Below are 13,573 nucleotides of genomic sequence, written 5' to 3' on the forward strand. Positions count from 1 at the left end.
GGGGGAAGCTAAGGGGTCATTTTTAAAGGGTCAGGGCGGTTTTTTTTTTTATCGGGCCATCGGCGCCATTTTTGAGTGGCAGCCAAAATAGCGCCGATGGCCCGAGAGCGGGAGATTGGGCACACGATTCACATCTCTATTTGCTATAATTATTTACATCTGTTTGAAATTGGCTACCTTAAATATTTTTAATTCACTTCAGAAATGATCAATTGATTTCTGTAAATCTTGATATTGATTATCAAACAAGTTTATAGCTGTTGATGTTTTAATTCTGTAAGGCTTAGATCCAATTGCACCTTTAATGAAATAGCTACATTTTTAATCATATCAATGATCAAGATCATAAGATCTCATGAGAACTTTTAAGAATTCAATTCTATTTCTTTATAAAGGTCTTATCTTCAAGGAACAGCTTAGCTGATTTCAAAACCTGTAGCCTAAGAGGAATCCTTTCTTGTTTCCAATATTCTGTTGATGTACTAACATATGGTTCAGTTCAAACTAAATTTCAATGAGGAGAATCAAGATCTCACCATTTATTAGAATCATTAGTATTTGATTTATGTTCAAAGAATGAAGGTTCTTGAAATAGAGAGGAAAACTATTCCTGTATGTATCTACTGTAAAGGCAGTTTTCCACATAAATTGAGAAATGGCTACTCTTATGGCAAACCAAATGGAAAAAAAGGCAAGTGAGGTGATTCAACTGAAAATACACACAAAATATTTTCACATTAATGAACTATACACAGACAGTTAAGAAGATACCCTCTGGGTCAGATTTTTTAAAAGTACGCATGCGCGTACTTTTGTTCACGCAACCGGCGCAAATGAAAGTACACTGGATTTTAAAAGATATGCGTGTAGCCGCGCATATCTTTTAAAATCTGAAGTCAGCATGCGCAAGGCTGCGCAAAATCAGCAGCCTGCGCACGCCGAACCATGCAGCCTACCTCCATAGCCTCGGAGCGGCCTTGGAGGGAACTTTTTTTTGTCCGTCCCCCCCCCCACTTTTCCCCTTCCTTCCCCTATCTAACCCACCCCCCAGCCTTAACTAAATCCCCCTCCCCTACCTTATTTTGTTGAGTTATGCTTGCCTCTGGCAGGTGTAATTGCGCGTGTCGCGGGCTCCCTGCCCCGGCACAGGCCGCTGTGCCGGAGCACTCGGCCCCACCCCCAGACCACCATCACGCCTCCGGCCCCTCACACGGACTGCTGCCATGCCCCCGGACACGCCCCCAAATGCCACACTGCCCCATCATGCCCCCAACACGCCCCCCAAGAAAAGCCCTGGGACTTACGCATGTCCCGGGGCTTTGCGTGCGCCGGCGGCCTATGCAAAATAGGCCGCCGGCGCACGCAAGTGCCCTGCATGCGTAAATCCAGCAGGATTTACATGCTCATTGCTTTTAAAATCTACCCCTCTGTGTCTAGTTCATTAATGTGAGAATGTTTTGTGTAGAATCTTAATTACCAAAACATTACATGTTTCCTATATTTTTTTTGTTTTATCAACTGCAACAACACATTCCCTCACACAACTATTCATTCTAATTCATTCTCTCCTCTCCCTGAGTTCTAGTCTCCAGATCTGTCACTGACTCTTTGTTTGACCCTGGAGAAATTAAAATTATCTCCCTCTGCTTCAGCTCTATTCCTTGTCTCTGTTACTGAGTCTCTGTATGAGATTTCAAGGGAGCCACTTTATCTTCCTGTGCCTCATGGGAAACGCCATGCTGAGTCAGAAAAAGGTCTATCAAACCCAGCATCCTGTCTCCAGGTAACAAGTACTTGGCAGATCCCATTAAATAGATCCAATTCCTGTTATTCACATCTAGGGTTGGCAATACTTTTCTTTAGTTTCCCTGGGTAATAATGTGGTATGGAGTTTTCCTCTAGGGAGTTGTCCAAACCTCTTTAAAACTCACCTTACCTTAATCACATCCTCTGGAAACAGTTTCCACAGCTTGAAATGGAAAAGTACTTTCTACTATTTGTTAGAGATGTGTTTAGTTTTAAGTTATTGGATCAGTCTTCAAGTCTGGCGTTTTAGGAAAAACTTTGTTTTCCTATATTTTTTTTTTCAGCAAAACGGACCGAAAAAAACCCGAACCCACCCCAACCTTTCAAATGTACTTAATTACAATCCTCCTCCCCCCACCATCCCGATCCCCCTCAAGACTTACTAAAAGCCCTGGTGGTCCAGTGGGGCCCCTGGAGCGATCTCTCCCTCTTGGGCCATTGGCTACCACTAATCAAAATGGCACTGGTGGCCCTTTGCCCTTACCATGTGACAGGTAAAGTCAAAGGTGTGGGCCATCCATGGAAGGGGCAATGGATGGCCCACACCATTTTCTTAGATGGTGCCGGCTGTCCATTGCTCCTACTATGTGAAAGGGGCTGACCAATGGCACTGGTAGCCCCTATCACATGGTAAGGGCAAAGGGCCATCGGTGCTATTTTGATTCCTGGCAGGCCTGATGGCCAAAGAGTGGAAGATCACTCCCGAGACCCCCGCTGGACCACCAGGGTTTTCAGTAAGTCTTGGGGGGGGGGTCATGATGGTGGTGCTCCTACATGTGCTCCTCCCCCCATGCTAACCCGAAAAATTGTTTTCCCTGAAATTTTGGGGAAAACCCCATCATTTTTCGGGTCCTCCGATCCATGTCGAATTGGACAATTTTGTTGAAATTTTCCAATTCATCAAAAATGAATGCACATCTCTACTATTTGTTATGAATCTGCTGGCTGTTAGTTTTATGGTGAGTCCCCTTGTTTTAGTATTATTTGAAAGGGTAAATAACTGTCCTTTATTTACCTGTTGCTCCCCACTAATGATTTTATAAACTTATCTCCTGTCCCCTCTCAGCCATCTCTTTTCCAAGTTGAAGAGCCATACCTTGCATAGCCTCTCATCATAGGAGAGCTGGACCATCCCCTTTATCATTTTTTTCACCCTCCTCTGCACCTTTTCTAGTTCTGCTCTCTTTCTTGAGATGGGAATGGCCAGAACTGCACACAGTACTCAAGGTGTGGTTGCACCAAGGCTCAATACTGAGGCAATATCATATTTTCCAATTTATTCTTCATTCCTTTTCAGATCATTCCAATCATTCTATTTGCTTTTTTGACTATCGCTGTTCACTGAACTGAGGATTACAAAGTATTGTCCACAATAACTCCAAGGTCCTTTTCCTGAGTACTGACTCTAATAGCAAAACCCAGCATCATGTATATGTATATGTAGTTGGGATTATATTTCCTTACATACATTGCTATGCACTTGTCTACATTAAATTGCATTTGCCAGTCTCCCAAGGTCCTTCTGCAGTTCCTTGCAATCTGCTGCTTTTTTACTAACTTTGAATAATTGTATCATCTGTAAATTTGATCACCTCACCTGTTGTTCCCTTTTTTAGATTTATTTATTTATTGATGAACCCGTTAAACAGCACGGGTCTTGGTACTGATCCCTGCTTCACTAATGATCTTTCTCCATTGGGAAAACTGGCATTTGGTCAAACCCTCTGTTTGTGAACGTTTAACCAATTACCAATTCATAATAGGACACTGTCTTTTATCCCATGACTTTCTAATTTCCTGATGAGGGAATCTCCTCATGGGGGAATTTCTCAAATGCCTTCTGAAAATCCAAATACAATATATCAACTGGCTCACCTTTATCTACATGTTTATATACGCTTTCAAAAAAATCTAAAAAATTGGTAAGATAAGACTTCCCTTTGTTAAAACCATGTTGTTTTTTTCCATGTCTATCAATTTGTCCAGTGATTTTGTTTATAAGAGTGGTTGCTACCATTTTATCCAACAGCAATACCACTGCAAATACTACAAAACTCAGCTGCTAGAATTTTGACTGGCAAAAAAGAGAATGACCACATTACAGGAACACTTGCTGAACTCCACTGGCTTCCAATTGAACAAAGAATTCAATATAAGGCTTTATGCATAATTCACAAACTAATCCACGATGAAAAAGATGACTGGCTTAACACTGCACTGCGCGTACATGTCCCGCAAAGAAACCTGAGATCTGCTAATAAAGCTCTACTAACTGTCCCCTCTGTCAAAACAGCCCGCCTCATGCAAGTAAGGGAAAGAGCACTGTCACTGGCTGGCCCCATGCTATGGAACACCATGCCACTCGAGATAAGGCTGCAGAGAAATTTGAAAATATTCAAAACCAATCTGAAAATCTGGCTTTTTAAATAAGCTTTTTAAAAAGATAAAGAGAAGGAGAAATCCAGTTGATTGATAAGGATGCTCCAAACTAGAACTTATTACTTGTAACCTACAAATGCATATTAATGTTAAATTCAAACCGCCTAATATGTTCCCAACAGACAAGCCTAAATTACACACATAGTTTTTTGTATTAAATTGTTACCGTACTATAATGGCACATGTTTAATTTGTAATATATAACCCTCATTTTCATTATCGTACCTTGCTGTAAACCGTTGTGATGGTTATCTAACTTAACAACGGTATAGAAGAGTTTTTTTAAATAAATAAATAAATAAATAAAATAAACAATATAAGGTTTATCAGTCTATAGTTTTCCTCATCAGCTCTAGAACCCTTTTAAAAATTGGCATTACATTGGCCACCTACCAGTCTTCAGGAATCATGGTTGTTTTAAATGATTGGTTATGGATTACTAGTAACAGGTTAACAATTTCAGGTTTTAGTTTTTCTAGAACTCTGAGGTAGATACCATTTGGTCCTGGTGATTTTGTATGCTTTAGTTTTTATTTATGTATCATTATGTTTTATTGTGTCTTTGCTTTTTTTTTGTGTGTGTTTATTTATTTAATTTAATGTTTTATTGTGTCTTTGCCTTGTTTTATGTGTTTGGATCTAACTACATATGATCTGGTTGTGGGGTGTTTGGGCTAAATATTGTCTTTCTTGGGTTAATTGGCCTTCTTTATCTGTATAATCAATAGGTAATGTGGAAAGATAAAAGTATTATAAATGTCCATACAGTTCATCAAGTGTTTGTAATAGCTTTATTCAAAGAAATGAGAAGGGTGTAAACATATAGCCCAAAATTCTTGCATACAGGTGAAAGGTCCCATGACATGGACCGTGTTTTGCAAGAACTGTGACAAGAGGTAATCTAACAACATAATAAAATACAGAAGTAAAGTGTCAAAAAATGGACATAGGACATCTGAAATAATAAACAATAAACAAATAGCATTATAAATACCCCATCAGCTTATCTGGACTTTTAGAAATACTCTGGACATTAAAAAATTTGGTAAACATTGTGTCAAATCTGATAGAAACTAAAAAATTAAAATTAAAAAGTTAGACTAAAGATTTTACCAATAAATATTTGCAAAAATATATTCAGGATATTGAAAACTATCTATCAGATACAACAAACAAACGGGGTCATTCATCAAAATGCATTATTTATTGCAATGTGAGATGCATATGCAAATATTGTCAAAGGGGAGGGGTTTAAGAAAATGAGGGACATTTAATGTTGTGTGCACTAGTATAATGCTAGAAATAATTACACCTTTTTTTTTTCAGGTGTTTAGCCTGAAATGGAATTTGTGATATTTATTGTAAACTTGAGAGAGAGAGAACCACTAAGGTGGTACAACTATTAATAATCTACTTATATCACTAGAGGAGGGTCATCTAGTAAATTAAGGTGAGATTTTGGTGGTGGTCTAGGGTTTTGGGGCCAGTTTTACATGCACAGGCAGATGTATAATCACCATGGTACATATCAGTGAAGATTTTATGTCATTTGGAAAGAGGAAAGGTATACAAAGATGCAATTTCTACACTGTACTCTTGCCCTAGCTTGATGCACTCTCTGGGTGCTATTAAGCTAGGGCAATATTGTAGTAATCTCATCTTTGTGTATCTTTCCTCATTCCAAATCACATCAAGTCTTCACTGATGTGTATTGTACTGTCAGGGTTCCCCCCCCCCCCCCCCCCCCCAGACAAGGGCCGACCAATGACACCGGTAGCCCCTGTGACATAGTAAGGGCAAAGGCTTTCGACACCAATTTGAATACCGGCAGCCAACAGCCCGAGTGCAGGGGATCGCTCCAGGACTCCCGCTGGACCACCAGGGACTTTTGGCAAGTCTTGCAGGGGGGTCAGGAGGATGGGGGGTTTATTTGTTAGTGATACGTTGTATTCATGGCTGTTTGCCATATGTTTCGTGACCCCCACGAACACAACGAATATGACATATATGTTGCGGATTGCCAATATGTTGCAAACAAATGCACACCCCTAATGGGCAGACTAGATGGACCATTTTGGTCTTTTTCTGCCGTCATTACTAAGTTACTATGTGGGGAGACATTGTCAATGTATGGATCCATCTTTGCTCTTGCTGAATTAATCTCCAAGAGAAGTTTCCACCGTGGGGGCACGAATAAACACCAAAATCAGAAAAATTTGTAAATCCTCAATTGCATGTTGAAAATATAGCCAATGTTTGACTCATGGTGCACTGTTTTTATGTAGTGGAAGGCGGAAGCAATGTTCAAATATGCATGTGGGAATAATTTTGCCCACATAAAGAAGTGGACAGGGACATAAAATGATGCAAGCAACTCCAGATGTGGAGCAAGTGGATGTAAAACACAATAATAAAGTTGATTAGACACAGGATGTTGAAATAAAGTTAAAGAAGGAGGGCAGGCTTTACAGTGGCCATAAGGAGCATGCCCACCGGGGGTAGGAACAATAGAGAGTCTGGTTACAAGGTCAGAAGAAAAAAGCAGATCACGTAGGTTGCATCCACATTTGAAAGCAAATCATAGGTGTTTCTGGAACACCGGATGTGGTTGCAAGCAAAACCAATTGCGAGGGATAATTGCACATATGTATCGACTAGCTGGAGAGTAGGGCATAATGCAAGTTACAGCATCCTCGGTGGCAGGAAATGGTTTGACTAAAAGCAAAAGGCACCAACAATATTACTTGAAAAAACACACTTCTGGCGCGCAAAGAAACAATCAATGTGTATACACAGCAACGGGACATTGAGATACTGGTTAAGTACATTAATGACTATTTATTCATAAAGCAATTGATTTACCAAATCTCTATAGGTTGCTCAGCCCACAATAGCTACATCAGGCTGTTTAGCCGGGTAAGATCCGCAAATGAAGAAAAGACTGGACGGTTCAATTTGTTGAACACGTTGTCAGGCTTGCAGATGCGGCTCTTACTTTATCAATAATTTTTTGTATTCATACATTGATTGTTTCTTTGCGCGCCAGAAGTGTGTTTTTTCAAGTAATATTGTTGGTGCCTTTTGCGTTTTGATTTGATTTCAAGGACCTACACTGTGTTCTTTGTTGTTTTGCTTTGACTAAAAGCTGTTGTGTTCCGCGGTCATGGCACCCCACGACCACGGCCCCCTACCTTAGCTTCAGCGTTCCTGCACTGCGGGAGCCCTGGGGGAGGGCTCCGATCCTGGCCGTCGCTCCCGCATGGCCTCCCGAGCTGCCCACTGCAGGGGGAGCTGTCCTGCTCCCCCCTCGCGGCGTCCAGCGGCGTTTCTCCTCTGCGGGACAAAATCAAAGATGGCCACCGCCATCTTTAGGTGCGAGGTTGCGCCTCCTCATTAGCCTTAAAGGGACATAATCCCTTTAACCAGGCTCAGCTGTTCCCTATGAGCTGGAGCAGAAGAAGTATAAAGGTAGACTTCCTCTGCTCATTCCTCGACTTGGCAATGTCCCCAGCGCTGTCTAGTCTGCTTGCTTCGGTGAGTCTTCGAGCTTTGGATCTTGTTCCGTTTTGACATTCCTGGTTCCTGACTTTGGATTGGCTTCAGTGACTTTCTGGTTCCTGACTTCGGATTGGCAAGCGGTGATTCTCTGGTTCCTGACTTCAGATTGGCAAGCGGTGATTCTCTGGTACGCGACTTCGGACTGGTGAGCGTCGACCCTCTGGCACCTGACCTAGGACTCCTTCAAGACCACAGTCTCCAAGGGCCCACCTAAGTCCCAGCGGCCCGGGTCCCTACGGGCTCCTCCTGGGGGGACCGCGGGCTTCCAGGGCGAAGCTCCAGTTGGCCTTTGCACCGTTATCTTGACCTCCCTAGGTCCACCTAAGTCCCAGCGGTCGGTCCCTACGGGCTCCTCCCTGGGGGACTGCATACCACCAGTGGTGAAGACACAGCGCCTTCTCTCATCTCTTCATCGCCTCCGTGTTCATCTCAGTCTCCAGTGCCAAGGATCAGCTGGTCCTGCCTCCTGTTCTGCCTCGCCACCCGACAAGAGAGACTACGGGTCCTCCGATAGGTATACCACCCTCTCATCGGCCAAGGGTCCACAAGCCGGAGCATAACAAAAGCAAGTCATAATTGACATAAAGTGATTGCTTGAAGGCTCTTTTGACAACATAGAAACATAGAAATGACGGCAAAAGAAGACCAAACAGCCCATCCAGTCTGCCCAGCAAGCTATGCACTTTTTTTTCCCTCTTACTTGTTACGCTTGGCTCTTAGTACCTTTTAGATTTATATCCCTTCCACCCCACCATTAATGTAGAGAGCAGTGTTGGAACTGCATCTAATTGAATATATAGCTTAGTTAGGGGTAGTAACTGCCTCAATAAGCAAGCTACACCCATGCTTTTGTTTACTCGACTATGTAATTTAGTCCTTGTTGGTTGTTGTCTATATATATAAATACACTTTTCTACATTGCCCCTGCCATTGAAGCAGAGAGCTATGCTGGCTATGCATTGAAAGTGAAGTAAAATACTTTCTCCCCTGCCATTGAAGCAGAGAGCTATACGTTGAAAGTGAAGTATCAGACTTTCTACCCTGCCATTGAAGCAGAGAGCTATGCATTGAAGTGAAATTTCAGACTTTCTCCCCTACCGTTGAAGCAGAGAGCTATGCTGGCTATGCATTGAAACTGAAATAACAGATTTTCTCCCCTGCCGTTGAAGCAGAGAGCTATACGTTGAAAGTGAAGTATCAGACTTTCTCCCCTGCCGTTGAAGCAGAGAGCTATGCATTGAAAGTGAAATTTCAGACTTTCTCCCCTGCCGTTGAAGCAGAGAGCTATGCTGGCTATGCGTTGAAAGTGAAGTATCAGACCTTCTCCCCTGCCATTGAAGCAGAGAGCTATACTAGATATGCATTGAAAGTAATGTATCAGGCTTATTTGGCTTGGGGGTAGTAACCGCCGTAACAAGCAAGCTAAACCCCGCTTTTTTGTGAATGCAAATCCTTTTTTTTTTTCCACATTTCCTCTTATCGTTGCAGCTTAGAGCAATGTTGGAGCCACATTAACCGTGTGTATGTATATTGAATAAGGGTATTATCTCTAGGTAGTAGCCTTCATTCCCGCGAGCCACCCCCTCTTCATTCACGTCCTCTAGACTTGATGGATCCACAGTGTTTATCCCACGCCCCTTTGAAATCCTTCACAGTTCTGGTCTTCACCACTTCCTCCGGAAGGGCATTCCTGGTATCCACCACCCTCTCCGTGAAGAAATACTTCCTGACATTGGTTCTGAGTCTTCCTCCCTGGAGCTTTAGCTCGTTACCCCTGGTTCTGCTGATTTTTTTTTTTACGGAAAAGGTTTGTCGTTGTCTTTGGATTGTTAAAACCTTTCAAGTATCTGAAAGTTTGAATCATATCACCCCCTGCTCCTCCTTTCTTCCAGGGTGGACATATTTAGATTCTTCAATCTCTCCTCATAAGTCATTCGATGAAGACCCACCACCTTTCTGGTCGCCCTTCTCTGTACCGCTTCCATCTTGTCTCTGTCTCTTTGTAGATACGGTCTCCAGAACTGAACACAGTACTCCAGGTGAGGCCTCACCAAGGACCTGTACAAGGGGATAATCACTTCCCTTTTCTTAATCGATATTCCTCTCTCTATGCAGCCCAGCATTCTTCTGGCTTTTGCTATCGCCTTGTCACATTGTTTCTCCGACTTCAGATCATTAGACACTATCACCCCAAGGTCTCTCTCCTGCTCCGTGCACATCAGCATTTCCACCCCCCCCCCCTCCCCATCAAATACAGTTCATTCGGATTTCCACTCCCCATATGCATAACTTTGCACTTCTTGGCATTGAATCTCAGCTGTCATATCTTCGACCACTCTTCCAGCTTCCTTAAATCCCGTCTCATTCTCTCCACTCTTTCCGGCATGTCCACTCTGTTGCAGATCTTAGTGTCGTCCGCAAATAGACAAACCTTACCTTCCATTCCTTCCGCAATGTCGCTCACAAAGATATTGAACAGGACCGGTCCCAACACCGATCCTTGCGGTACACCGCTTAAAACCAGTCTCTGTTCAGAGAGAGTTCCATTTAGCATCACACATTGTCTTCTGTCTGTCAACCAGTTTGCAATCCAGGCCACCACCTCGGCACTCCCTCCTAAGCTTCTCATTTTATTCACCAGTTTCCTGTGCGGAACCGTATCGAAAGCTTTGCTGAAATCCAAGTAGATGACATTGAGTGTTCTTCCTTGATCCAATTCCTTGGTTACCCAGTCAAAAAAGTCAATCAGATTTGTCTGACAGGATCTTCCCCTGGTGAATCCATGCTGCCTCTTTCTTAGGGTAGTCACATTGCAAAATGTTCTGAAACATAACACGTGCTTGGTTAATAAACTCATCCCAGGTAGTGCAGAGGTGGCATAAATCAAAGAACTGGCAGAAGGGAATGTTATCTCGATGGTGTAATGGATGACAGCTTTTATATGCTAATAATGTGTTTTTGTACATAGGCTTCCTATAGATAGATGTGAAAACCTGGCCATCTATAAAAGAGATATTAGTTCAGCCAGTCTAGAAACATGTAAAACTGAATTTCAGTGCCCTCTCAGATTAAAAATGTATCATCGATATAACGCAGCCAAATTTTAATTAAGGGTCAAAAAAACTGAATAATGCAATGTTCTGGTCTTGAAATCAGTGACATACAAACATGCAATGTCAGGGGCCATGGTGGACCCCGTTGCTGTATCTTTGATATGTTGGTATATGGTCCCATTAAAAGAGAAGTTATGTGTCAGTGCTAGGCAAATAAATGTCACCAAATAGGGTATTAGAGTTTTCAGAATGTTTGGTCAAGTCTGATATGCAGTGTGGACAATGGAGATAGCCTCGTTTTGGGGAATATTTGTATGCAAGGATTGAAGATCCATGGTTACAAAAAGAATATGTGATGTAAATAATAGTAAATGATTAATCAATGTGATCAAATGCCCAGAGTCACACACATAGGTTCAAGCTTAGGGGACTAATGGACTCAAAAAATAGTGGAACAAAGTAGAACAAAGATTCTAAAAGAGATCCTATATCTGAAACAATAGGACTCCCCGAAGGTTGATCAACGATGTATGGACTTTAGGAAGTAGGCATGTGGGAATGTGGTTCTATCAGAAACTGGACTTCATGTGCTGTAATAACATGAACATCCAAAGCCTCAGTTACTAAATCAGAAATGTGCATAATAATGGAGCAAGATGCATAAATATCAGTATTGAGTATCAAATCATAAGAGATATTCATAGAGTTGGAAATATTATCATTGCTGTGGATATAAAAAGTTGATACCAAAAAAGTTATTTTACTGAATGTTAAGGAAAATACTATAATAGGTTTCCATGCACTGACCTCAAGGATTATAACTAAGACACATGTTAAATAAGCATTATAGGACTGACAATGGGTATCTATATATTAGGGATGTGAATCGTTTTTCAACGATTAAAATTATCGTCCGATAATTTTAATATCGTCTTAAATCGTTAAAGAACACAATACAATAGAAATTCTAACGATTTATCGTTAAAAATCGTTAAATCATGTTAGTGCACACTAACGGGAGTTAGTGCGCAATAACCCCAAGTTAGTGCGCACTAACTCCCGTTAGTGCGCACTAACAGAAAATGATACAAATTGACACTTTCCAGGTCAGTAAAGGTCAGTTAGGAATGAATATGTATTCCTATTGGCTGGCTGCCCTCTTATCTATTGATGTTACCAAGGTTCCCACTGAGGTGATGGTTGGGGGGATGGGAAATGGAAACTGTTGGTAGTTGACAAAAAAAGTAATGTGATCAGTCAATGTGACAAGAACTTGTGCCCTATTCCTGATACCAGGGGTGTTGTGATCTTCCTGCACTCAGTGCCCTATCCCTGATACAAGGGGTGTTGTGATCTTCCTGCACACAGTGCCCTATCCCTGATACCAGGGGTGTTGTGATCTTCCTGCACACAGTGCCTTAACCCTGATACCAGGGGTGATGTGATCTTCCTGCATGCAGTGCCCTATACCTAATACCAGGAGTGTTGTGATCTTCCTGCACACAGTGCCCTATCCCTGATACCAGGGGTGTTGTGATCTTCCTGCATGCAGTGCCCTATCCCTATTAATATCAGGAGTGTTGTGATCTTCCTGCACACAGTGCCCTAACCCTGATACCAGGAGTGTTGTGATCTTCCTGCACACAGTGCCCTAACCCTGATACCAGGGGTGTTGTGATCTTCCTGCACACAGTGCCCTAACCCTAATACCAGGAGTGTAGTGATTTTCCTGCACACAGTGCCCTATCCCTGATACCAGGGGTGTTGTGATCTTCCTGCATGCAGTGCCCTATCCCTATTAATACCAGGAGTGTTGTGATCTTCCTGCACACAGTGCCCTAACCCTGATACCAGGGGTGTTGTGATCTTCCTGCATGCAGTGCCCTACCCTGATACCAGGGGTGTTGTGATCTTCCTGCATACAGTGCCCTAACCCTAATACCAGGAGTGTTGTGATCTTCCTGCACACAGTGCCCTATCCCTGATACCAGGGGTGTTGTGATCTTCCTCCATGCAGTGCCCTATCCCTATTAATACCAGGAGTGTTGTGATCTTCCTGCACACAGTGCCCTATCCCTGATACCAGGGGTGTTGTGATCTTCCTGCACACAGTGCCCTAACCCTAATACCAGGAGTGTTGTGATCTTCCTGCACACAGTGCCCCTATCCCTGATACCAGGGGTGTTGTGATCTTCCTGCACACAGTGCCCTATCCCTGATACCAGGGGTGTTGTGATCTTCCTCCATGCCGTGCCCTATTCCTATTAATATCAGGAGTGTTCTGATCTTCCTGCACACAGTGCCCTATCCCTGATACCAGGGGTGTTGTGATCTTCCTGCACACAGTGCCCTACCCTGATACCAGGGGTGTTGTGATCTTCCTGCATGCAGTGCCCTATCCCTATTAATACAAGGAGTGTTGTGATTTTCCTGCACAGAGTGCCCTATCCCTGATACCAGGGGTGTTGTGATCTTCCTGCACACAGTGCCCTAACCCTGATACCAGGGGTGTTGTCATCTTCCTGCATGCAGTGCCCTATCCCTGATACCGGGATGTGTGCAAGAAGATCACAACACCCCCGGTAACCGGGATAGGGCACTGCATGCAGGAAAATCACAACACCCCCAGTATCAGGGATAGGGCACTGTGTGCAGGAAGATCACAAAACCCCTGGTATCAGGGATATGGCACTGCATGCAGGAAGATCACAGCACTC

The sequence above is a fragment of the Rhinatrema bivittatum genome, chromosome 16 (assembly GCF_901001135.1).
Source record: "Rhinatrema bivittatum chromosome 16, aRhiBiv1.1, whole genome shotgun sequence".
NCBI lineage: Eukaryota > Metazoa > Chordata > Amphibia > Gymnophiona > Rhinatrematidae > Rhinatrema > Rhinatrema bivittatum.